General features: G+C 45.0%; 1 protein-coding gene across 2 annotated transcripts in view; it reads right to left on the bottom strand.

The window, feature by feature from the left end:
• LOC126278963 (homeotic protein female sterile) overlaps positions 1 to 27,572 on the bottom strand; it is a 764,432-nt gene that overhangs the window by 608,657 nt on the left and 128,203 nt on the right. The window lies entirely within an intron of this gene.

Here is a 27,572-nt window from a genome sequence, read left to right as displayed (position 1 = left end):
GGGCAACCACAGCTAAAATAGTTACACAGAGTTGCTTGACACTTCATCTTCATCTACATGATTACTCTGCATTTCACATTTAAGTGCTTGGCAGAGGGTACGTCGAACCACAATCATACTATCTCTCTACCATTCCACCCGGGTGTGGGAAGCGAGAACGCTAACGCACGGCTACAGCGTGCGGGAAAAACGAATACCTAAACCTTTCTGTTTGAGCTCTTATTTTATTTTGATGATCATTCCTACCTATATAGGTAGGGCTCAACAAGATATTTGCGCATTCGGAAGAGAAAGTTGTTGACTGAAACTTCGTAAATAAATCTCGCCGCGACGAAAAACGTCTTTGTTTTAAGGACTTCCATCTCAACTCGCGTATTATATCTGCCACATTCTCTCCCCTATTACGTGATAATACAAAACGAGCTGCCCTTTTTTGCACCCTTTCGATGTCCACCGTCAATCCCACCTGGTGAGGATCCCACATCGCGCAGCAATATTCTAACAGAGGACGAATGAATGGCCGGCCGGTGTGGCCGTTCTAAGCGCTTTAGCCTGAACCGCGTGACCGGTACGGTCGCAGTTTCGAATCCTGCCTCGGGCATGGATGTGTGTCATGTCGTCAGGTTAGTTAGGTTTCAGTTGTTTTAAGTTCTAGGGGACTCATGACCGCGGATGTTACGTGCCATAGTGCTCAGAACCATTTGAACCAACGAACGAATGTAGTGTAAGATGTCTCTTTAGTGGACTTGTTGCATCTTCTAAGTGTCCTGCCAATGAAACGCAACCTTTGGCTCGCCTTCCCCACAATATTATCTATGTGGTCTTTCCAACTGAAGTTGTTCGTAATTTTAACACCCAGGTACTTAGTTGAATTGACAGCCTTGAGAATTGTACTGTTTATCGAGTAATCGAATTCCAACGGATTTGTTTTAGAACTCATGTGGATCACCTCACACTTTTCGTTATTTAGCGTCAACTGCCACCTGCCACACCATACAGCAATATTTTCTAAATTGCTTTGCAACTGATACTGGTCTTCGGATGACCTTACTAGACGGTAAATTACAGTACCGTCTGCGAACAACCTAAGTGAAAAGTTATTTTTCGTTTTGTAAAGGTGTTTAAACTGCTAAAATGAAACTGAATCAAATGTGCAAAGGTCTTCTGCAGCTGTATTTCTTCGGGTAACTTCGGGTAACCCACACAACCGGTTTCGTAGTTGCAATGCGGTATGGAGTTGGTGCTGAGTGGAAAAGTGTTGAGCCATAATGAATTTATTAAAGTTTCTAAAAACACTAATGAATTTATTTTTATTAGCAAAAGTCCAAGATTAACACTGACTGAAAAGACTAAATTTCAATAACACAACTGATAGAAAACACCTCAAAACGGCAACAGTATAAAATCGCTTGCTTTTAGTAAAGAATATTAAATGAAGTAAAAAAATACATTTACATTTACATTATAAATAGCAAAACATAAGGGAATTTCAGCTCTCTGAGACTGCAGACGTGTGTGCATGTTGCGCTTGCGTGAGTGTGTGTGTGCATGTGTGTCTACTGCTGACAAAGGCCTTAACGGCCGAAAGCTATAATTGTGTGAATCTTTTTATTCTGCCTATCGCGAATCAGCATCTCCGCTATATGGTGAGTAGGAACTTAGCTTCTCTCGTATTGTTACATTCCATCCTGCATTTTCCATTGTTTGAAAACATATGATCAAATGATTACGTCACAAATTTCCACCTTCGGCCACTGCCAGTAGTTATCAAAACGCCATTGCCTTCGAGGTCCCCAAAATGACTGACAAATGTGATTCAAGTTTATGATGGTAGAGGCGGCGGCAGAGGCAACGCTAGTAGCAACAATTCCTCCTCCTCCATGGAAATAGGACAGCAGTTGCCGCTACCACAGTACTAGAAACCTTCATTAAAACTTTTTAATCATGGTACACAGGCATTTTTAACCAGATCACAAGTAACAAGAGATACCATCACCTATCCCGTAACACAGAGACAACTCGTTAATTATTTAGTAAAAATTAAACACACTACAAATGTAAAGTAAACAATGTAGTACATAGCTCAAGCTCGTGATACTAACAAACAGGGTAACTATAGACATGCCTCAGAACTAACGTAGCTACATTCAAAAATTTTCACTGACTTTAAAGTGCAATTCGTAAATCAGAAGAAATACATCTGCATTCTATACCCTTAGATTCTAAAATCAGCTGGAAATAGTGACAGCCACAACCCCACACACATTTACAGAACTAAACTCAAGGAGTACCAGGCGCAACGCGCATAAATAACTCATTTATATACGTAACAACAGGCAACCAGGATACGGAGTCAAAACCGCCACCACACGACACCAAGTGACGTGCACACTAATCGGATGCGCACAGTGGTTTCTCGTAAAATCCAGCACCCTTTGCAAACGCTTGCTTTGAGAGCGCCGAGAGAAGGATTTAACGATGATTACTCGTAGCCGTAAACCCAGCAGACGCCACCGCGTCCATCACTTGCGCAGGTCACACCGGACTCCAACCCGGCGCCCCAATGGACACAAACTGCTTGCAACTTCAATAGCATTCTGTCGTCCTACCGAAGTAGCTTATAACGAGCCATGTTCACGGCTGCGAAACCCGCCGTGAGCAAAGGCACCACTTGCCAAAGGGCCACGGCAGAGGCTTGGCCATTACACGCAGCTTCACTCGCGCTCTTCGCCGTCCGTGTCACACACACACACACACACACACACACACACACACAGCCCGTAACTACCTTCCCCTCCGACCTGCCCTCTACTGACGACGGTAACGCTCCATGCGCTCTTGTGGCCAGAGGAATTCCAAATCCGCGTGAATTACGCGAAATTCTGCAGGCGCACGGCGCAGTAACTACACAGGGTGGTCCATTGATAGTGACCAGGCCAAATATCTCACGAAGTAAACATCTAACGAAAAAACTACAATGAACGAAACTCGTCTAGCTTGAAGGAGGAAACCAGATGGCGCTATGGTTGGCCATAGGTCATCGGATATCAACTGAATTTTAAAAAATAGGAATCGCCATTTTTGTATTACATATTCGTGTAGTGACAAAGTTGACTGGAATACTCTTTTTCAAATTCTAAAGGTGGCAGGGGTAAAATACAGGGAGCGAAAGGCTATTTACAATTTGTACAGAAACCAGATGGCAGTCATAAAAGTCGAGGGGCATGAAAGGGAAGCAGTGGTTGGGAAAGGAGTGAGACAGGGTTGTAGCCTCTCCCCGATGTTATTCAATCTGTATATTGAGCAAGCAGTAAAGGAAACAAAAGAAAAATTTGGAGTAGGTATTAAAATTCATGGAGACGAAGTAAAAACTTTGAGGTTCGCCGATGACATTGTAATTCTGTCAGAGACGGCAAAGGACTTGGAAGAGCAGTTGAACGGAATGGACAGTGTCTTGAAAGGAGGATATAAGATGAACATCAACAAAAGCAAAACGAGGATAATGGAATGTAGTCAAATTAAATCGGGTGATGCTGAGGGAATTAGATTAGGAAATGAGACACTTAAAGTAGTAAAGGAGTTTTGCTATTTAGGAAGTAAAATAACTGATGACGGTCGAAGTAGAGAGGATATAAAATGTAGACTGGCAATGGCAAGGAAAGCGTTTCTGAAGAAGAGAAATTTGTTAACATCGAATATAGATTTATGTATCAGGAAGTCGTTTCTGAAAGTATTTGTTTGGAGTGTAGCCATGTATGGAAGTGAAACATGGACGATTACTAGTTTGGACAAGAAGAGAATAGAAGCTTTCGAAATGTGGTGCTACAGAAGAATACTGAAGATAAGGTGGATAGATCACGTAACTAATGAGGAGGTATTGAATAGGATTGGGGAGAAGAGAAGTTTGTGGCACAACTTGACTAGAAGAAGGGATCGGTTGGTAGGACATGTTTTGAGGCATCAAGGGATCACAAATTTAGCGTTGGAGGGCAGCGTGGAGGGTAAAAATCGTAGAGGGAGACCGAGAGATGAGTACACTAAGCAGATTCAAAAGGATGTAGGTTGCAGTAGGTACTGGGAGATGAAGCAGCTTGCACAGGATAGAGTAGCATGGAGAGCTGCATCAAACCAGTCCCAGGACTGAAGACAACAACAACAACAACATTCGTGTAGTACGAAAACAAATATGAATGTTTTGGTTGGACCACTTTTTTCGCTTTGTGATAGATGGCGCTATAATAGTCACAAACGTATAATTACGTGGTATCACGTAACATTCCGCCAGTTCGGACGGTATTTGCTTCATGATACATTACCCGCGTTAAAATCAACCGTTTACCAATTGCGGAAAAGGTCGATATCGTGTTGATGTAGGGCTATTATGATGAAAATGCCCAACGGGCGTGTGCTTTGTATGCTGCTCGGTATCCTGGACGACATCATCCAAGTGTCCGGACCGTTAGTTACGTTGTTTAAGGAAACAGGAAGTGTTCAGCCGCATGTGAAACGTCAACCACGACATGCAGCAAATGATAATGCCCAAGTAGGTGCTTTAGCTGCTGTGGCGGCTAATCCGCAAATCAGTAGCAGACAAATTGCGCGAATATCCGGAATCACAAAACGTCGGTGTTGAGAATACTACATCAACATCGACTGCACCCGTACCATATTTATATGCTCCGGAAATTGCATGACGACGACCTTGAACGTCGTGTACAGTTCTGCCACTGGGTACAACGGAAATTACGGGACGATGAAGGATCTTTTGCACGCTTTCTATTTAGCGACGAAGCGTCATTCACCAACAGCGATAACGTAAACCAGCATAGTATACACTATTGGGCAACAGAAAATCCACGATGGCTGCGACAAGTGGAACATCAGCGTCTTGGCGGGTTAATGTATGGTGCTGCATTATGGGAGGAATGATGATTGGCCCCCATTTTATCGATGGCAATCTGAATGGTTCAATGTATGCTGATTTCCTACGTAATGTTCTACCGATGTTACTACAAGATGTTTCACTGCATGACAGAATGGCGATGTACTTCCAACATGATGGATGTCTGGCACTTAGCTCGCGTGTGGTTGAAGCGGTATTGAATAGCATATTTCATGACTGGTGGATTGGTCGTCGAAGCATCATACCATGGCCCGCGTGTTCAGCGGATCTGACGTCCCCGGGTTTCTTTCTGTGGGGATAGTTGAACCATATTTACTATCTTGCTCCACCGACAACGCCTGACAACATGCGTCAGCGCATTGCCAATGAATGTGCGAACAATACGGAAGGCGAACTACTCGCTGGTGAGAGGAATGGCGTTACACGTATTGTCAAATGCATTGAGGTTGACGGAAAACATTTTGAGCATTTATTGCATTAATGTGGTATTTACAGGTAATCACGCTGTAACAGCATGCGTTCTCAGAAATGATGAGATCACAAAGGTACATGTATCACTTTGGAACAACAGAAATAAAATGTTCAAACGTACCTACGTTCTGTATTTCAATTTAAAAAACTTACCTGTTACCAACTGTTTGTCTAAAATTGTGAGCCATAAGTTTGTGACTATTACAGCGCCATCTGTCACAAAGCGAAAAAAGTGGTCCGACTAAAACATTCATATTTCTTTACGTACTGGACGAATATGTAATAAAAATGTGGGTTCCTACTTAAAAAAAAAAACAGTTGACATCCGTTTGGCCTATGGCAGCGCCATCCAGCGGGCCAACCATAGCGCCATCTGGTTTCCCCCTTCAAGCTAGACAAGTTTCGTTCTTTGTAGTTTTTTCGTTTGACTCTTATTTCATGAGATATTTGACCCCATCACGATCAACAGACCACCCTGTTTAGGCTGCATATTTCGGTGCAAATATAAATGCTGTCACAGGTAACAGACCGCCGCAGTGTAACGGTTGACATGGCTAGGTAATGACTTCAGCACTCCTTTATTGACAAAAGGCCATCGTCAAATGATAAAAAAAGACCATCCGTCACCGTCTCAGTACCCGGACGACAACCTCAGCACAAGCTTAGGTAACACACAGGACGCTCGTATGTTGTCTGCTGCTCTGTTGGCGACAAAAACACATAAATGCGTCGGCTTTTGTCACTACAGGACCCAGTACTCCCCAGAACAACATGTGCGAAGGGCATTTTGCTGCTTGACAAACGCCGACAAGAGCGTACTTAAGTCGGAATGTGTGCAGTTCGCGACTTTAATTCAGACATATGAAGCTGGTATCTGTACAGATATCATTGGTGATCTTGCTGCTCTCGAAGAATGAAGTTATAATGAAATCCAGACCTTTCGCTGCTTACAGGCGCTAATAAATATCAACGGGGACAGTTGACACATTTTTCAACTTATAAGCTCCCGTCTCCTTGGAGATTATATGGGTTAATTAATGATAATTCAGATGCTACGAGAGAGGCGTTGTGCAGCACGGAGAGGTTTACCATTGCAATTTCTAGTGAGCAGTTTCCGGAACGAGTCGGACAACATATTACTTCTTCCCACATACGTCTAGTGAAGTGACCACGACGAAAAAATATGAGAAATTAAAGCTAGTACAGAGGCTTACCGCAACCGTTCTTCCCAAGCGCCATTCGCGAGAGGAACAGGGATGGTGGTGGCCTGTTAGTGGTACCAAAAGTACCCTCCTCAGCACTCCGTTAGGTGACTCGTGTAGCATGATGTAGATGTACTTGTACAATACATGAAAGCAATTGATATTTTGTAATATCGTCACTGTCGCTATTTTCGGGTCGATGTTATCGAGATATCGATACCATTTTAGGCATTGTTATCCATACCAAATATTGTATGCAATCTGATACTGGCACGACCCTACTAACTTGCCATCATTGTATATTATATTCTAGAGAGGTTTGAGATTTAACTCAAGACACAGGCTTGCAGTCTACTTGCATCAAACTATACGTCATGATGTCTCCTCCGCTCGCAGATCAATTGCTGCTGATTAAATTTTCTTCCACCACGAGGACTCGAACCAGGTACCTCCGACTCCAGCGTCACAACACTAGCGGCCGTTCGCGACCTCGCGTTACAGAGGACGGTTATTATTTTGTTTACCACCTACAAAGAGAAAATGTACGCAGCCACGTCACGGCAGGAATATGGTGCTCTGTCGGGAAGCGAGCCAGCCACAACGTATTTACTGGGCGGCTCGTAAAATGCTCTTAGCCAAGCAGTCGAGTTGCCAAGAATTCGTGTGGCTTTACGGTCCAACACGTCATCTCCAACGAGGTCGCGATGGACTCTTCGCTTCTGGTCGCCACCTCCTTTCTTTTTTTTTTTACAAAAATAAATTTCGGAAGGGGTTAGGCTGGATTTACGGTAAGCCAAGTATTCCACAGTTCATTTGAAACAGCGTACGAAAAATGCTCATGTTTCGTCATTCCAGTGACTGTTGCGGACTCGGGTCTCCGTAAGCATGAAATTACTGATAACGCTGCAATGCATGCCTTCAATTATGGGCTGTACCAGCAGAAGTACTGCAAAGTGGTTCTTTAACGCTGTTTGATCAGGGTTGAAACGGTCGTGCAAAGTACACTGTGGTTGCAATGATGTCTAATTAAGTTTCTTCTGCCATCACCTTGTCTTTTAGAGTCCTAGCGTGCATTTCGTATGCAAATGTAGGCCAGTGAAAAGCTTGTGGGACTTTTCGATTCCAAGGGCCTGGCTCATAGGTTTGGTATGGACATCTGATTTCTGATGAGACTGTTTGTGAGGGCAGGAGATGCATCTGACTGCCTCTTTCACTTTCTTCCAGACGGCGAGTGAGTCTAGAAAGATCATGACGCAACACCCAAATAACGCAGAGGGTCCGATCAAAAAATTCGAACAACTTGTATCCCGTTCAGTGACCTCGAACCGAACCAGGTCTCATCCTTATTGATTACTTGTAAGGTTTCAAATATACGCTACGCGTGAGTTGGGTTCAATAAGTAAAGCAACATGTTTATCTCCAGAATGACATTTTCACTCTGCAGCGGAGTGTGCGCTGATATGAAACTTCCTGGCAGATTAAAACTGTGTGCCGGACCGAGGCTCTAACGCGGGACCTTTACCATTCGCGGGCAAGTGCTCTACCATCTGAGCAACCCAAGCACGACTTACGCCCCGTCCTCACACTTTACTTCTGCCAGCACCTCGTCTCCCACCTTCCAAACTTTACAGAAGCTCTCCTGCGAACCGTGCAGAACTAGCACTCCTGAAAGAAAGAGTGAAAATCTCATTCTGGAAACATCCCCCAGGCTGTGGCTAAGCCATGCCTCCGCAATATCCTTTCCTTCAGGAGTGCTAGTTCTGCAAGGTTCGAAGGAGAGCTTCTGTAAAGTTTGGAAGATGGGAGACGAGATACTGGCAGAAGTAAAGTTGTGAGGACGGGGCGTGAGTCGTGCTTGAGTAGCTCAGACGGTAGAGCACTTGCTCGCGAAAGGCAGAGGTCCCGAATTCGAGTCTCGGTCCGGCACACAGTTTTAAACTGCCAGGAAGTTTCAACATGTTTGTCTGTTTGTTTTTCTCAAAGCGAGTTGCTTTTATTCAGGATTCCAGTGTACCATATTATTCCCCACTCTTTTGGCTCAACCATATTTTTCAAAATAGTCTCCGTTCAATGCGACGGCCTTGCTGGGGTGACCCGCGTGGTATCAGTCTAGTGGTCGACTTCGGAACCAACTTCGTGCTGCGTCAATAACCTCCCCATCATGAACTTACTGTTTCCCGAGGAGTGTTTCCTACATTGAGCCAAGCAGGTGGAAGTTGGAAGGTGTGAACTCTGGGCTGTAGGGTGGATGAGGAAGAACACTCCAACGAAGTTTTCTGACTTTGCAAAAACAGACATAATGTCTGATGGGACACCGCAATGACTCGTTATACAATGCTACTTATAATCAGTCTTGATTGCAAAAATGTTTATTCACATGATCGGTTTCGGTTCCTGTGGAACCATCTTCAGATCTGAAACGATAATGATACTAATTTACTATTTCACAAATGCATTTTTTTTCCATCCTATCCAATCAGCATCATATGTACCAGAACGTACCTGCAATTTCGTTTACAGGAGTAACCCGTCCACACACAGCACCCTTCACATGCTGCGTCATTTTAAATTGGTTGGCAGAATGCACGTTATTTATATTAATTATAAAACTATTACCGACAAGTGGCGTCTAGTACATTTGTTACCATACATATGCACATACTGTATTAAGTAGATTTTGGTAATATACTTTTATCTCTAAAAACACTTAATTAAAATCTGTAGATGTCAAGGTTAAAATATGTACTTGTCAAAATTAAAATACACAATATAATTATCATTTATGTACGAATATAGAATTCGCCCTTTGTTTTAGATCGTACATGTCCCGAGGGCCAATATGAATCCGATGGCGTCAGTATTGCTACTGCCTTTGAATAAAAATGTCGCTTCTGTTCGCCTCATTGCGTATTTCTTTCAGTTACCTTCTGTACTGTAATGTACTGTACCGCACTGTACCATACTGTAGCAGTTTTTTGTATGTATGGTCCAGGTTACATCGAGCTATATTACTTGTTACCACGCGAAAGTTACTTTCGTCCATAAGCTTTGCATACCAGCGAAATATACACTGAAGAGCTATAGAAACTCGTACACCTGCCGAATATCGTGTAGGGCTCCCGCGAGAACGCAGAAGTGCCGCAACACGACGTGGCACGGACCCGACTAATGTCTGAAGTAGTGCTGGAGGGAACTGACACAATGAATCCTGCCCGGCTCTCAATAAATCCGTAAGAGAACGAAGGGGTGGAGATCTCTTTTGAACAGCACGTTGCAACGCATCCCAAATATACTCAATAATATTCATGTCTTGCAAGTGTCATGTTTTAAACTCAGAAGAGTGTTCCGAGCCACTCTGTAGTAATTCTAGACGTCTGAGCTGTCGCATGGTCCTGCTTGAATTGCCCAAGCGCGTAGGAATGCACAGTGGACATGAATGGATGCAGCTGATTAGACAGGATGCTTACTGATCAGACAGGATGCTTACGTACGTGTCACGTGTCAGATTCGTGAATAGACTTATTAGGGATCCCATATCACTCCAATTGCTCACGCACCACACCATTACAGAGCCTCCAGCAGCTTGACCAGTTCCCTGGTGATATGCAGGGTCCATGGAATCATGAGGTTGTCTCCATATCCGTACACGTCCATCCGCTCGATACAATTTGGCCGTGCGAAGTTGCCGCGCGGTTTGAGGCATCATGTCACGAATTGAGCGGTCCCTCCCGCCGGAGGTTCGAGTCCTCCCTTGGGCATGGGTGGGTGTGTTGTTCTTAGCCTAAGTTAGTTTTTTTTCTTCTTGATGCAACGATTTACCAACAGCCGTATGTATTGTAGAAATTTATTTTATGAACTTCTATGTGCTACCAGTTTCGGCATTACACTCATGCCATCTTCAGGCCCCACATGTCATAGTCGTAAAATCGCTATACACGGAAGGAGCCATATAACTGTATCCGTGAATCAAATCGTCATGCAACAGCTCTTGGTGGCCCGGCGATACAGACAGCACACAGAAGTTCATAAAATAAAATAAATTTCTACAACACATACGGCTGTTGGCAAATCATTGCATCAAGAAGTTTATGCCAGCCGTTATCCCACGGTCCATAATGGATCAACGTAGATTAAGTTAGTTTAAGTTAGCTTAAGTAATGTGTAAGTCTAGGGACCAATGACTTCAACAGTTTGGTCCCTTAGGAATTCACACACATTTGAACATTTGATATAATTTGAAACGGGACTCGTCCGACCAGGCAACGTGTTTCCAGTCATCAACAGTCCATTGTCGGTGCTGACGGGCCCAGGTGAGGCGTAAAGCTTTGCGTGCACGACACAAAGTCATCACGAGTCATCAAGGGTACACGAGTAGGTCTTCGGCTCCGAAAGCCCGTATCGATGGTATTTCGTTGAATGGTTCGCACGCGGACACTGGTTGATCGCCCAGCATAGAAGTATGCAGCAATTTGAGGAAGGGTTGCGCTTGTGTCACGTTGAACGATTCCCTTCAGTCGTCGATGGTCCCGTCCTTGCAGTATCTTTTTCCCGCCACAGCGATATCGGAGGTTTGATGTTTTACCGGATTCCTGATATTCACGTACACTCGTGAAATGGTTGTACCGGAAAATCACCACTTCATCGCTAGCTCAGAGATGCTGTGTCCTATGGCTCGTGCGCCGACTATAACGCAACGTTCAAACTCAGTTAAATCTTGATTACGTGCCACTGTAGCAGTAGTAACCGATCTAACAACTGCACCAGACATTTGTTGTCTTATATAAGCGTTGCCGACCGCAGCGCCGTATTCCGCCTGTTTAAATGTTCCTGTATTTCAGTGTTCGTGCCTATACCAGTTTCTTTGGCGCTTCAGTGTATAATAAAAGACATAAGATAGCTTCCTGTGATACCCCGGCTTGCGGGAGGAAAATCAAAGTACGAGGTTCGCTCCAAAAGAAATACACAATATATTTTTTTAATCCATCTTTTATTCTACATGTTTGAAAGTTTTACAGTGTGTAGGTATATCCTTTAGGAACAATATTTTCATTTCTCCACATAATTTCTATCCCTCACGACTGCCTTACGCCATCTTGGAACCAGCCCCTGTATAAAGCCGCACGATAAAATTCTGGACCGACCTGTTGGAGCCACTGTTTGGCAGCGTGCACAAGGTAGTCATCATCTTCAAAGCTTGTTCCACGAAGAGAGTCTTTCAGTTTCCCAAATAGATGATGGTCACATGGAGCCAGATCAGGACTATATGGCGGGTGTTTCAGGGTTGTCCATCCGAGTTTTGTGATCGCTTCAATGGTTTTTTGACTGACATGTGGCCGTGCATTGTCGTGCAACAGCAAAACATCCTGCTTTTGCCGATGTGGTCGAACACGACAAAGTCGAGCTTAAAGTTTCTTCAGTGTTGTCACATATGCATCAGAATTTATGGTGGTTCCACTTAGCATGATGTCCACAAGCAAGAGTCCTTCGGAATCGAAAAACACCGTAATCATAACTTTTCCAGCATAAGGTGTGGTTTTGTATTTTTTTCTTGGGTGAATTTGCATGATGCCACTCAACTGATTGCCTCTTCGTCTCTGGTGAAAAATGATGGAGCCATGTTTCATCATTTGACACAATTCTTCCAAGAAATTCATCTCCACCAGTCTCGTACTGTTCCAAAAGTTCGCTGCTTACCGTTTTTCTTGTTTGTTTGTGAGCCACTGTCAACATCCTTGGTGACCCACCTGGCACAAACCTTTTTTTAACGCCAACACTTCCAGTATTCTGCTAACGCTTCCTTCCCCTAACCCAACGTAGCGTGACAATTCGTTCACTGTGATGCGTATGTCAGCAGTCACCAATTCGTAACTCTCCGCAAATTGTCTGGAGTGCGTGCAGTACGAGGCCGGCCGCTGCGAGGACAATCCTCAATATTGCCGTGCCCGCTTTCATCACGTAACCCGCTTGCCCACCGACTAAATGTACTGCGATCGACAGCAGCATCTCCATACACCTTTCTCAACCTCTTCACCGACTAAACTGTACTGCGATCGACAGCATCATCTCCATACACAAAATATCCACGGGTGTACTGCCGGTCTATAGTGTCCAACGGGCACAATATTTCGGCGATCAAACATGTCGCCATCATCAGGTGAACTGACGGACTGAGCTCCTGTGAACGCCTGCTCAGCAGCCATAGCGTACAGATCTCCGTGCCGGCACGTTCACAGGAGCTCAGTCCGTCAGTTCACCTGATGATGGCGACATGTTTGATCGCCGAAATATTGTGCCCGTTGGACACTATAGACCGGCAGTACACCCGTGGATATTTTGACTATCAAATACGCCGGGAGAAACTCAAGAATCACATCCCCATACACCTTTTTCAACCTCTTGTGGATGTTTCCCACTGTCTCGTTTTCACAGCACAGGAATTCTATGACAGCACGTTGCTTCTGACGAACGTCAAGTGTAGCAGCCATCTTGAAGACATGCTGTGACGGCACCACTCACGGGAACAGGTTGAACTAAGTTTCACAGTGGGAAGGATGTATCTACACACTGTAAAACTTTCACACATGCGAAATCTGTATTTTTACAAAAATAGTGTGCATTTTTTGTGGAGTGACCCTCTAATGTATGATACGGTCGTAGGGCCGGCATCTATGACTGAACTGAGTAGTTGTATAGTTTGGGCGGGAACGTCGAACGTGACCAGTTTGTAGTATATTTAGTGCTGTGCGACAGGTGGCCACTGCGCCCTGCCAGTAACGCAGTAGTCTGCGACAAATGAGCGACGACCACAGCACCGGGCTGGAATGCGCACCCTAACATTTCGCCGGCGACAGAGGCACGCTCGGCCTTGTTCACCGCTCTGCGTGAATGAGTCGCTTCGGGGCGCCAGAATGTTGGATCACAGCTGGGAAGCGTTCGCCCGCTGGCTGCAGGCACCTAAACACTGGCACTGTTTGTAAGCCCGCCTAGAATAGAGGCGGCCACTCTATTTCCGGCGCCCCCACTTGGCTGCAGTTCAGAAATGCACTGACAGGCACGTAGCACGTAGCACAGAGAATCCGGCCATCTGGGAAAGCCCTCTCGCCCCGATGCAGCGACACGCACTTGTACGTTACAAACACTACTGGCCATTAAAATTGCTACACCACGAAGAAATGCAGATGATAAACGGGCATTCATTGGACAAATATATTATACTAGAACTGACATGTGATTACATTTTCGCGCGAAATGCAGATCCTGAGAAATCAGTACCCAGAACAACCATCTCTGGCCGTAATAACGGCCTTTATACGTCTGGGCATTGCGTCAAACAGAGCTTGGATGGCGTGTACAGGTACAGCTGCCGATGCAGCTTCAACACGATACCACAGTTCATCAAGAGTAGTGACTGGCGTATTGTGACGAGCCAGTTGCTCGGCCACCATTGACCAGACAGTTTCAGTTGGTGAGTGATCTGGAGAATGTGCTGGCCAGGGCAGCAATCGAACATTTTCTGTATTCAGAAAGGCCCGTATAGGACCTGCAACATGCGGTCGTGCATTATCCTGCTGAAATGTAGGGTTTCGCAGGGATCGAATAATGAGTAGAGCCATCAGTCGTAACACACCTGAAATGTAATGTCCACTGTTCAAAGTTCCGTCAACGCGAACAAGAGATGACCGAGAAGTGTAACCATACCATCGCGCCGGGTGATATGCCACTATGGCGATGACGAATACATGCTTCCAACGTGCGTTCACCGCGATGTCGCCAAATACGGATGCGACCATCTTGATGCTGTAAACAGAACCTGGATTATCCGAAAAAAATGTTTCGCTGTTCGTGCACCCAGATCCGTCGTTGAGTACACCATCGCAGGCGCTCCTGTCTGTGATGCAGCGTCAAGGGTAATCGCAGCCATGGTCTCCGAGCTGATAGTCCATGCTGCTGCTAACGTCGTCGAACTGTTCGTGCAGATTATTGATGTGTTGCAAACGTCCCCATCTGTTGACTCAGGGATCGAGACGTGGCTGCACGATCCGTTACAGCCATGCGGATAAGATGCCTGTCGACTGCTAGTGATACGAGGCCGTTGGAATCCAGCACGGCGTTCCGTATTACCCTCCTAAACTCACCGATCCCATATTCTGCTAACAGTCGTTGGATCTCGACCAACGCGAGCAGCAGATACGATAAACCGCAATCGCGATGGGCTACAATGCGACCTTTATCAAAGTCGGAAACAAGATGGTACGCATTTCTCTTCCTTACACGAGGCATCAAACAACGTTTCACAGGGCAACGCCGGTCAACTGCTGTTTGTGTATGAGAAATCGGTTGGAAACTTTCCTCGTGTCAGCACGTTGTAGGTGTTGCCACAGGCGCCAACCTTGTGTGAAAGCTCTGAAAAGTATTCAAATGTTCAAATGTGTGTGAAATCTTATGGGACTTAATTGCTAAAGTCATCAGTCCCTAAGTTTACACACTACTTAACCTAAACTATCCTAAGGACAAACACACACACCCATGCCCGAGGGAGGACTCGAACCTTCGCCGGGACCAGCCACACAGAAAAAGCTAACTTCTAATCATTTGCATATCACAGCATCTTCTTTCTGTCGGTTAAAATTCGCGTCTGGAGCACTGTCATTCTCGTGGTGTAGCAATTTTAATGGCCAGGAGTGTATATGTAGATCTGCCTCTGTATTCTGCTGCAGTCGCTAATTAATAAACGGCACTGTAAGCTCTAACGTTCCCCACAATGTTTCATTTCCGTTTACTTCGTTACTGTCCGCCCCAACAGCTGAATGGTCGGTGCGTTGGAATGCCACGCGTGGCGGCCCGACTTCGATTCCCGGCTGGTAAGGGACATTTTCTCCCCTCAGGGATTGAGTTGTGCTGTCCTCATCATCATTTCATCGCCATTGTCGACTCGTAAGTCGCTCAGTGTGGCGTCGCGCTCAATAAGACTTGCACTTGGCGGCCGAACTTCCGAACTGGGAACTTGGTTCAAATGGCTCTGAGCTCTATGGGACTTAACTTCTGAGGTCATCAATCCCCTAGAACTTAAACCTAACTAAGGACATCACACACATCCATGCCCGAGGCACACAAAAGGTTCCGGGTGGTTGTAATTGAACTGACGGTGTTTCGAGTGCTGCAATGCGAACTGTATACATTCCAGGACGCTGAGACACCGTCAGTGTGTTCACTAATCGGTGCGCTCCTGGAGAATGCTGAAAAATAATTAAGTAAAATTATGGCGCTGTAAGCAGTCAGAATGTAAAATATTTCGTTTCGACGTCAGTACGTTGTTTGTCGCTTCGCGGTGTATATTGACTTTTATTGTGAAGTGACTATTGCTAGAGAGGGTTAAGGGGGACATTCATGAAATAGACCTAAAATGTGAACTACGATTTTTTTTTTGTGGAATCGATGGACAGTAAGTTCTTAAAGTTTCAACGATGAAATTGCATCCTTAGTGCCTGAAAAACCATTACATGTGTGACGCGAGCTTCCTGCCACGAGCCCTTCTATGAAGAACTTCGATGCTAGCTCGATGAACAACGATTCCGTCGATTACTTTCAAGGAAACGTGCACGGGATACGTTTAGAAGGCTGTGATATGTTACTCTTAAGTTTTATAGATCATCCTGGCTCTGTACCGTATCTTAGAAACAGAAACAAACGAACTGCTTTGTTTGTGAATAAGCAATTCTTGTTTTGCCACATTTTCATCTGCTACATTAGTCGGAATTGCAGCTTATGATACAGTTTTAGTATTTATTGTGGGAACGTAGGGAGGATGAAGGTACTAGAGAGAATGAGCTTTGACACAGAAAATGTCACTCAAGAGATCTTGAGAAAAATTCATTTACAGCGCCTGTCTGCAGCTGAAAAATCCCTGGTGAAGGAAAGAAACCACAAGCCAAGAAACCAAAAGAGGAGCCTTGAAGGCAAAGTAGACAAATATGTGGCCTTCTGAAGACATGACGTAAGAAAAAAAACGTTAGGTTCAACAGTCAATTGCATATCCTGAAAACTATATTTCTAAAGTTCATGCAGTTTTTTCTAAGAATCTATGGGCAAAGTGCTTGAAATTTTGCATGAATTTTCTCGTACTTGCAGAATTATAATTAAAAATTATTAAAATTCGCTTATTCGATATATTCAAAAAACCTCACCCTAGGAACTTACTATATGCAAATAAATTAAACAGAGAAAATTTTGTAGAAATCCCTTCAATAGTTTCTGAAAAAAGGTTCGTTACATTATTTTTTGAATTTTTTTTAAATTCTATAAAAAAGTTAAATATACATAATCCAAGGAACGTAACAGTAAATGTGTTAATATCATGTAAAGCATGGTACAAAATTCCATTCTCGTGTCTTCAGAACTGTGGATCTGGTGCATCTTTTTAAATATTGTGTGTTCTTCATGAATGTTTCCTCTTAAGAAAGTTGAAGTTTTCTGAACGCAAAGAAACAGCTATTGGAATGAAAGGCTGTGTGCTGTTGGAAAGCTGTTTTAACGGAGCGACTGCAACAACAACGCTGCCTTGCGAAAATTTCGGCGACAGATACAGTTGCGAAGAAACCCCATCCCAATAAATGAGCTACAGAATATGGTCAATAAATTTGAAGGAACAGGTGTATTAGGCGGCGCACCAGAGAAAGGATGGCGGCCTATTCCAATGGCAGTTGTTGAAGTTTGCTACAGCCAACCGTGCAACAAACATATGCTTCAAATTCTGCAGTCAGTGCTTGAGCCGTGTCATGGGAATTATCGCTTTCTTTGTCAACAGTTCAAAAGATTTTGCGGCACATGTTACACTGCCATCCCTGCAACATTCAGAACGTGCACCAAATGAAATCCCAAGATAGGCTACAATGGCCATCACCTTAAGCCGTCGGCATACGGATCGTGCTGTCGAACGTCTACGTTGAGCGTGCTAAGTTCAACGTGTTGCTGAACGCTCAGAAATTACGCTCAGAAATTATATGCGACTTGTGCATACGGGACGTGAGCCCTAACGTGGTATACGCGATCACAACGCGCTCCACACCGTTTACGAAAGGGCGCACGTAAAATTCCCACGTTAGCTCTATTAAAATGCACATTTACTCCATCGTCCACGAAAAGGAAAGTACCATGCCCAGTCAATAAGGACACAGGCTTATAAAAGTTCCATTACAAACAGTGTGATACAAATTTGCAATACATCTCCACATAAGATAAACATTATTTCATCATTCCCACATTTTACTAAAACCCCAAGGTCAGCCTTACTTGATTACTGTTCCTACCCAGTAGCAGAATCTTTGCAACATGTGAATTACGAAGCGTAAAAGAAAAAGGAGCAAAATATCTGTATATAAGTTGAGGAAGCTCTCCTATAGATGAAGCCAATCGAACAAAGTCGAACCCTCACAAAAAAGTGAACTTGTATTTACATAACATCAAATGTTATACTATTTACTTATATTAAACTAATAATAAAGGAGCAGAACCTACAAAAAGGCAAATGTTAGGAAAAAATTTCGTAAGTGTCGAATCGCGAACCACTACCCAAACATGTTACTTCATATGGATTAGTGACGCTACTCACTTAGCTATACCAACAGCACCCTACAGGTACTCAATCGTAGCACATTAGTACTTGCTGAAAACCTTAATCGTAGATATGATACTAACTGAAATTTAATTTAACAAATTGTACCAAGAAAAATGCGTTTTGGGTGGATCTTCAGTGTGTCGTTGCCTTCAAATAGCATACTCCCATAATGCGCAAGTTAGAATAATTCTTTTGCTAGGAATATGATGTTTCTCATTATTTTATTGGAAAGAATCATACAGTTAACAACGGGTTTTCCAGTGATTCTCAATTTGCTGGTGTCCAGAAACGGCATATATACGTATAGGCTTGAAATGGATGCCAATACGGCGCCTCACAACTCTGTACTGAACGGAGACGGCGTGCGTGTGACGTAGGTGCCATCTGATTGGTCAATGCTCAGACGCACGCTCAGAATATCTGACATGCTAGATATTGCTCTGCACGTTCCGAAAGACTCCCGAACGTGCTATTAGACGCTATGACGTCAGAAACTCAGCACGCTCAACGTTCGGTTACACGGTCCGTGCGCCGATGGCTTTACCGTTCGTTTTCGGGCACCCGTGGAAATGGTTGAGATGCGGCCAGGGAACATTCTTTGGACGAACGAAGCAGATCCTTCTCTCCACGGCGCCGTGAATGCACAGAACTGTCTTATATGGGACGCTACACCTCCACATGCTGTGCAGGAACATGCACTGCACTAAGCTTATGTGAGTGTGTTGTGTGGTTTCACAAGTAGGGTTGGATTACCCGTCCGCGTCCACGTTAGCTGCCTCGTCCCGTGTGAGGACGGCTTATACAGGGTGAAAAGTATTTAACCCGTCAAACTCTGAGAGGTTGTATTGGACATCTAAACAAATATTTTCCCTAATGTCAATTTTTCCTATGAGGATTATTTAAAACGTTTAGGCATTATTACGCTCTTCACTTGTTAGAGGTCGTATTACGATCTTCAGTAGTAGGCAACTGCTGTCCACCAGTGTAGTACTGCATTGTCTCTGTTTGCTAATTGAGCGATACACGTGGAGTGAGTACACCGATATGGTTGTTGCGTACTACGTAGCGCACCACAACGGACGAGCTACACAGCGGGTTTATCAACAACAATATCCTAATCGCCGTATCCCGCATCGTACGACCTTTGCTGCTGTGTACCAACGTCTGCGTGAGAGCAGGTCATTTAGCAGATTACCTGGACAGGGACGCCGTTCGCTGTAAGAACGCTGCAATTTGAGGAAGCTGTCTTGCATCATGTGGAGCGGGATCCTTCAATCAGCACTCGTGCAATTGCACGTAACATGGAAACGAATCAGGCGAAAGTAAGAACAGTCCTTCGAGAGCAGTTGTTACGTCCATTTCGCTTACAACGTGTCCACAACCTGGAACCAGTTGATTATCCACCCAGAGCACAGTTTTAGCAGTGGTACCTGGAACAGTGTGAAATGCATCCTACATTTCCATCCTCTGTGTTGTTTACCGATGAAGCGGTTCTTCGTTAACGTGTGGGTCGGTGTTATTGGGGACTGTTTGATTGGGCCGTATCTGTTACACAGGCCATTAAATGACAGGCACTATTACAAAAAAAAATGGTTCAAATGGCTCTGAGCACTATGGGACTCAACTGCTGTGGTCATCAGTCCCCTAGAACTTAGAACTACTTAAACCTAACTAACCTAAGGACATCACACACATCCATGCCCGAGGCAGGATTCGAACCTGCGACCGTAGCAGTCGCACGGTTCCTGACTGCGCGCCTAGAACCGCGAGACCACCGCGGCCGGCGCACTATTACAATTTTCTCGCCAGAGCATTGTCAGAACTGATGGAAGGCGTCCCGCCCCCTGCAAGACTCTGCATGTGGTTCCAACATGACGGGGCGCCGGCACATTTCAGTCGTCGTGTGCGTCGATTCCTGGACCGACGGTTCCCAGAAACGTGTATTGGCAGAGGTGGTGCTGTACCATGGCAGCCGGCCAGTGTGGCCGTGCGGTTCTAGGCGCTTCAGTCTGGAACCGCGTGACCGCTATGGTCGCAGGTTAGAATCCTGCCTCGGGCATGGATGTGTGTGATGTCCTTAGGTTACTTAGGTTTAAGTAGTTCTAAGTTCTAGGGGACTGATGACCACAGATGTTAAGTCCCATAGTGCTCAGAGCCATTTGAACCATTTGTACCATGGCCTGCTCGATCCCCAGATATGTCCCCTCTGGACTTTTTTGTGTGGGGAGAGATGCGCAACCTTGTTTACGTAACACCTGTTGCGTCAAAAGAGAATCTGGTTGCCCGGGACAATTCACCATACTCCTGGGGTTTTTGTCCGTGTCAGACAGAACATTATACTGCGATGTAACGTTTGTTTACGTGACAATGGAGACATTTTTGAAAATCTACTGTAATTGAAATTGGGTTGTGTTAATGTGTTGTCTCTTGGTGATAAAAAAATGGAAAAGTATTTTGTTGGCTTACTTAATTTGCCACCAGAGAAGCCTTCCTCTACCGGTTTAAATACTCCTTATAGGAAAAAATGACATTAGGGAAAAATATTTGTTTTGATGTCCCCTACAAACTCCCAGAGTTTGTCGGTTTAAATACTTTTTCACCCTGTAGAGTGCTCGGCTGATCAGTGATGAGAATGTAGCTGTTTGCCTGTGTGAGGAAGGGAATTGGGGGGGCGGGGGGGATAGGGATGCAGTAAGGGCTGGAGGGTGTGGGAGGCCTGGGTGGGGAGTGGGGGAGGAATGCGAGTCCCGAGGGCTGAGACAATGGCGGCCGCCCGGGACCGATGCAATCTCTTAGGGCCGGTCACGGGTAGGTGCCGCCTGTACGCCGCCGTAAGCAGGCAGTTTCTATTCCGCCCGGGGCGCGCCTCACCATTCATTAGACGCCTCGCTAAATTATTAGACGCCTGTCTGTAAGTCTGTAATCATAAGTGTCTCCACGGATTCGCCTTCCCTCGTGTTTACTGTTGCCTGCCGGCGCGGAAACCGGTGGCGCAGTAAAGGGCGTTGCCACATTGGCAAACTGGGGAACACCAATCCCTCATCCACTCCCCTACGTCCGTTTCCCATCAAAGAAAATCTCTGCAGGCTTTCTTGCTCAGCGCTGCTATCCATCCAACCAACTACGCGTCTTATACCAAGCCGATTGGCGCTGTGCCAAAATACCGGATTCGTATTCGGGAGTACAGCGGTTCAAATCTCAGTTTGGCCATCCAGACACAGGTTTTCCGTGAATTTGCTTGATCACTTACGGCGAAAGTGAGCTTGAACTCTGACTCTAAAGAACACACGTCGTCGATCGGACATTCAGTCCTAATCCTCTTCACGAACCTTTTCTTTCTTTCTTTCTTTCTTTATTTTTTTTTCTCTCCTGACTAGTTTGAAGCTTCCCGCCCCATCTTCCTATCCTGTACGAATTCTGTCGATTTACAAACAAAATGTGGTAACCACATGAACGTGACGTTTTGCTGTATGCATTTTATTGCAGACACTCGCAAACAATGCGATAGATATAGCCTTCTGAAGAAGAGCACTAAGAGTCCGGAACCGGTAAAAAAATTAAATTTCTTTTATACAGCTAGTTGCTTACTATTTCGTTATACGAAAAACTGTTCACAAAAATAATTTATATAAAGTTAGGCTGTATCACCAAACATGCCGCATTAACATCCCTTGAAGTGGAGAAACTGTGAATAAACTTTACATAAGGCTTATTCAACGTTTATGAAACATTCCCTTACAAAAGTTATGAATGATTGTTCTGGTAAACATGGCGGATAACGCAGTGCGCCTGTGCAAAATACGTGATAAAAAGTGTTTGTGTTGTTACAAAAAAAGAAGAAAAGCCAGGATAAAACAAGGAGAGGAGAATGCCTGCTGCAGCATCCAAACTGCTGTCGAGATTGTACTACTGTAGCAACTGAAGATCCATGTAATTTGTCAGCTAAAGATGGGTACAAATCCGAAATGCATATTGGCGTAAATAAATAACGCATTAAAAAGTGGCTGGTTGCCGTATTTTTTCAGTGAAATATCATTATCCACGGCCACGGAGCTAAACAGTCCAAATAAAATGGACAAATTGTTATAGATATTTCTCTCTTTACTTATTCTGATCAACACTAAACTGATACACAAAAATTTTTTGACCGTAACGCAAACTGACTTTCAATAATTCCTACAAAAGAACGGCCCTGATTAACAATAACCTATACCTTTCATGAATCACCTCACAAAAATCATCGTTACTCAAACTACTGCAATACAGCGTGCGCCAATACTGTCAGGTAAATAAAAGATTCGAACTACTGTAGGCACTAACTACTGACAGGCATAGTTAGCAAATGAAAGATTTTGATGGAGAACAAACAATGTATTTACCTTAATAGTGTTCGATATCAGTTCATGACATCCAGTCTTACAAATTTCCTTTTTTCTGACGGACACATTTCCAGATCGTCTGTTCTCAAAACTCTGCCATCTCTCTCCCCACATCCACCACTGCTGCCGGCTCACCTCCAACTGCGCAAAGCTACGCGCTGTTCACATCCAGCTGCCAACACTACAACAGCGAATATTCCAACAATGCCAACCAGCCACAGATTGCACACAGCACAGTCCGTGATTTTCATACAGAGCGCTACGTGGCGTTACCAACATAAAAACCTGAACAGCCTACTTACACGTTGATGGCAATTTTGACGCCAATTTTGATGCCAGTTATGACACTTTGCTTGTAAAACATCTACATCTGTTCGTGCTAGTGGATTTATTGCATTACTTTCATGGTTTCCATGTTTCATTGTGACTCAAAACTGGCATAACTTTAAATCTACAAAATGTGTTTCTAGAAATACATTTTGTTGACTTGGTTTGGTAAAGTGTACCCCACGGTCAACATACGGCTAGATGAACCTGGGTAACCTCCCAAAACCATCCTGTAGAATCAACTTCTGGCATCCGCGGACTGTACCAACGTAATCCACGTCTTTCCAGTTCGTTACATTATTGTGTAACATGTCAGCTGGAATGCAGAATTCGTAGCTCTATTACTGGATGTAGTACCCTGTTGCATCCAACAACTTTTGAAATTTCACACTTCTTCGCTCTATTGTAACGGAGAAATGCTATACTCTCTTTTCGACTGATATGCTCAGGATTAAGGATAAATTTACACACTTACCATAAAGCATGGCTGTCTTCTTCCGATTGTCTCTGCTGTGTAAAACTGAATGGAGAAGCAGCAACCATCATTTTACCTCCTTTGATAAACAAATGGCAAACGACAGTTGAGATAGTGTTGGGATTAAGAGGAGGGGGCGCATTTGTAGGAATTGGGAACGGGTCAGTGGCACGTTTATGTGTTTGGAATTGGCACTGTAACCGCGCAAGGTGTTAAAAGAGGCTCTTCTCTGCAATTCTGTAAGCGCTGAACGAACAAGAGACAGAGACAGATTGATGACATCATTCCAGCAGAATTCTTTAAACGTTCGTATCCATCTTAACCGCAGATCAGCGCGGAAACCGCATCCGCACAAGAAATCAGAATAATTTCTTGCGAACAGCGTAACAACTAACAAAACACAAGATGTACAGTAACTGCTAAGCCTACAGTGTTCGTTGTCGCGGTCGTCAATGTTAAATCTGCAGTTTAATCTAGCCGCAGAAAACGGTTCCTAAAAATTCGAGGTAATTCTATTTGAAGTCCGTACCCCAGAGACCAGGCTGGACTCGCGTTCGGGAGGACAACGGTTCAAACCCGCGTCCGGCCATCCTGATTTAGGTTTTCAGTGATTTCCCTAAATCGATTTACGCAAAGGCCGGGATGGTTCCTTTCAAAGGGTACAGGCGACTTCTTTCCCCGTCCTTCCAAATCATATGGGACCGATGACCTCTCTGTTTGGTCCCCCCCCCCCCCCCAAAAAAAAGCAACCAACGATGTCTCTCTCCAGACCCAAAAGGGCGCAAGTGCCCCCTCTTGTCCCTCCCTCCCCCCCCCCCCCCCCACCCTTCCTTTGTGGACGCCTATGGGAACGAATTTTCACTCTACAGAAGACTGTGCGCTGATTTAAAGCTTCTTTACTTGTGGACAGTGTAGGGCTTTTTTGCCCAGGGAGTCACACAATCTAAAACATTTTTTTCAGTTGATCCATCATGGACCGGGGACATCATTTGGTTAAGTAACTGTAAATATTAATGAAATTCTCCAAACACACGTATAACTAAGTTGTTGCTGTTATGGTCTGCAGTCCTGAGACTGGTTTGATGCAGCTCTCTATGCTACTCTATCCTGCGCAAGCTTCTTCATCTCTGCAACCCACATCCTTCTGAATCTGCTTAGTGTAGTCATCCCTTGGTCTCCCTCTACGATTTTTACCCTCTACGCTGCCCTCCAATACTAAATTGGTGATTCAGAAGGATGTAGGCTGCAGTACGTACTGGGAGATGAAGCAGCTTGCACAGCATAGATTAGCATGGAGATCTGCATCAAACCAGTCTCAGGACTGAAGACAACAACAACAATCGTTTGTTTTTAGAGATGCATATGGGGCCTGAAGACGGCATAGTGAAATGTCGGAACTGGCAATTAAAACATTTTTGGCCTCTTTCGTAGAGGAAGATTCACAAGAAAATTGTCCATGTCCTTGTGCAACCTTTGCAATGTGTCACGAAAGCTAAGCAACAAAGATGAAAAAAAAATCACAGAATTCATTACTACGACGTGAACGAATGTGGCGAAATCTGAAGTCAGCAATCGCCCCCATCTACAGCGTTGATCAAAGATTTCTTCCCGAGAAACTTTGACGATTAAATATCGTATAGCACTGATGGCCGAGAGTCCTCACCTCGGCAAATTCGTTGCAAAGTCTACTCAGTTGAGGCCACATTGGTCGTGCGGTAGCGTTATCGCTTTCCGCGCCCGGATTCGATTCCCGGCGGGGTCAAGGATTTTCTCTGCCTCGTGATGACTGGGTGTTGTTTGATGTCCTTAGGTTAGTTAGGTTTAAGTAGTTCTAAGTTCTAGGGGACTGATGACCATAGATGTTAAGTTCCATAGTCCTCCGAGCCATTTGAACCATTTTTGAGGTCACATTGGGCGGCATGCGTGAGGCGCATCCTCTGAAATGTATGGCGGAATGCTTTGGCGTTCCGTTCAGTCACGACAAACGTGGATCGACCATTCAGGCGCACAGGATACCACGGCTCGGCTCCTGGAAATACGGTGCACGTTAATTGATGGGAAGAAGAGCGGTGTAGGAGGCAAAGCTTTCTGGGGCAGGGTGGGGGGAGGGTGGTAAGGTGTCAGAACAGGGAGTCGGGCAGCGGCAGGAAACCGGGCCCCTCTCTCCGGTAGAACAGCCTGCGCAACCCGAGGCGAAGCTTTTAAAGCGCGGGGGACGAGTTTTGCTTCATAATGGACTGCTGCCGCTGCCTACGCCGCCTAGACGCTCCCGGAAAGCGGCGCCACAAATATTTGAGGTTTGACAAAAACCGGCGAGTGTCGCAGCGGCCACGGGCACAGACAGGCAGGCACTGGGCGGTCGGCCGGCGAGTTATGCCGGCGGAGTGTGCGCGCCCACAGAGCAAACACCATGGTTGGGGAGGGGGGGGGGGGGGGTGGAGTGTAGGAGGGGAGGGGACAACTTCCTCTGCTGCTCAGCCCCGGTGGATCTCCTAGTGGCTTCGCCTTCTGCCCCACACAACTCCAAAACGTAAGGAGTGCGAGGCGAGTCTTAAAGCCCTCGTAAACGATCTACATCTACATGCATACTCCGCAAGCCACCTGACGGTGTGTGGCGGAGGGTACCTTGAGTACCTCTATCGGTTCTCCCTTCTATTCCAGTCTCGTATTGTTTGTCGAAAGGTATGCCTCTGTGTGGGCTCTCATCTCTCTGATTTTATCCTCGTGGTCTCTTCGCGAGATATACGTAGGAGGGAGCAATATACTGCTTGACTCGTCGGTGAAGGTATGTTCTCGTAACTTCAACAAAAGCCCGTACCGAGCTACTGAGCGTCTCTCCTACAGAGTCTTCCACTGGAGTTTATCTCCGCAACGCTTTCGCGTTTACTAGATGACCCTGTAACGAAGCGCGCTGCTCCCCGTTGGCTCTTCTCTATCTCTTCTATCAACCCTATCTGGTACGGATCCCACAATGGTGAGCAATATTCAAGCAGCAGGCGAACAAGTGTACTGTAACGTACTTCCTTTGTTTTCGGATTGCATTTCCTTAGGATTCTTCCAATGAATATCAGTCTGGCATCTGCTTTATCGACGATCAACTTTATATGATCATTCCATTTTAAATCACTCCTAATGCGTACTCCCAGATAATTTAAGGAATTAACTGCTTCCAGTTGCTGACCTGCTATATTGTAGCTAAATGATAAAGGATATTTCTTTCTATGCAGCACATTACACTTGTCTACATTGAGATTCAATTGCCATTCCCTGCACCATGCGTCAATTCGTTGCAGATCCTCCTGCATTTCAGTACAATTTTTCATTGTTACAACCTTTGGATATACTACAGCATCATCCGCAAAAAGCCTCAGTGAACTTGCGATGTTATCCACAAGGTCATTTATGTATATTGTGAATAGCAACGGTCCTACGACTCCCCAGCGGCACACCTGAAATCACTCTTCCTACGGACGACTTCTCTCCATTGAGAATGACATGCTGCGTTCTGTTATCTACGAACTCTTCAATCCAATCACACAATTGGTCTGATAGTGCATATGCTCTTACTTTGTTCATGGAACGACTTTGAGGGACTGTTTCGAACGCCTTGCGGAAGTCAAGAAACACGGGATCTACCTGGGAACCGGTGTCTATGGCCCTCTGAGTCTCGTGAACGAATAGCGCGAGCTGGGTTTCACACGATCGTCTTTTTCGAAACCCATGCTGATTCCTACAGAGTAAAGTTCTAGTCTCCAGAGAAGTCATTATACTCGAACATAATAAGTGTTCCAAAATTCTACAACAGATCGACGTTATAGATACAGGTCGATACTGCTGCACATCTGTTCGACGTCCCTTCTTTTCCAATCCTTTGGAACGCTACGCTCTTCTAGAGACCTACGGCACACCGCTGCAAGAAGGGGATTTGTTGGGTTGTTTGGGTTGTAAAAGGGGCCAAACAACAGGGTCACCAGTCCCTTTTTCCTCATTCAAACAAGGCTCAACTTAAAACAGTTCCCAAAAAGAGTCAGCGAAATGAAAACTAACGCGGGGCCAAACGGAAAGAGAAAACGATAGAAGCTAACCAAAAGGGGAAAGCGTACACTAAAAGGAAAAGTAGTGGAAGGTATAACACAGCAGATGGCCAAGGCTGGCTGATCACAAGAATAAGAAAGGATGAGCCAGTCACTCTCCAACACAC

The sequence above is a fragment of the Schistocerca gregaria genome, chromosome 6 (genome assembly GCF_023897955.1).
Source record: "Schistocerca gregaria isolate iqSchGreg1 chromosome 6, iqSchGreg1.2, whole genome shotgun sequence".
NCBI classification, from domain to species: Eukaryota; Metazoa; Arthropoda; class Insecta; order Orthoptera; family Acrididae; genus Schistocerca; species Schistocerca gregaria.
Note: the sequence above shows the minus strand (reverse complement) of the source record. Positions and strands in the feature narration are given on the sequence as shown.